Below are 328 nucleotides of genomic sequence, written 5' to 3'. Positions count from 1 at the left end.
AGCCACCAGAGCACCGCCTGGAACGAGGTCCGTGGCGGTGACTCTAACACACTTCACTTCCCTGTGGTTCCTTCTACATCAGAACTGTTTGGATGTGTTGGAGGGGTGGTAAGATTTGTGCTATATGTCAACAGAAGCACAATAAAAACGCCTAAAAAAAAAAGGATGGATTTGTTGTTTCTATTCATGAGTCGCTTACTGGGTCTTTTTAGAAACTTGTTAAATTGATTAATTAAAATGGGACTAATTGCAGTTTGAGCCAGAGCGGAGTTTCTGTGGACTAAAGGTTGACACTGGAGTTATATGGTACACAAATAAATATATACTT

The 328-nt window shown here is 40.5% G+C and overlaps 1 protein-coding gene across 1 annotated transcript in view; it reads left to right on the top strand.

Moving 5' to 3' along the window:
- Positions 1-97, top strand: part of LOC307085273 (type-4 ice-structuring protein) — a 1,852-nt gene extending 1,755 nt beyond the window's left edge. Inside the window, exon 4 of the mRNA XM_079749978.1 lies at positions 1-97. This exon is cut by the window's left edge and continues 254 nt beyond it. The gene's annotated coding sequence lies outside the window, so the exon portion shown is untranslated.
- Positions 98-328: the final 231 nt, after the last annotated feature.

This window comes from Pollachius pollachius (genome assembly GCF_949987615.1).
Source record: "Pollachius pollachius genome assembly, chromosome: 13".
Taxonomy (NCBI): Eukaryota; Metazoa; Chordata; class Actinopteri; order Gadiformes; family Gadidae; genus Pollachius; species Pollachius pollachius.
This window is presented reverse-complemented; position numbering and strand designations above follow the sequence as displayed.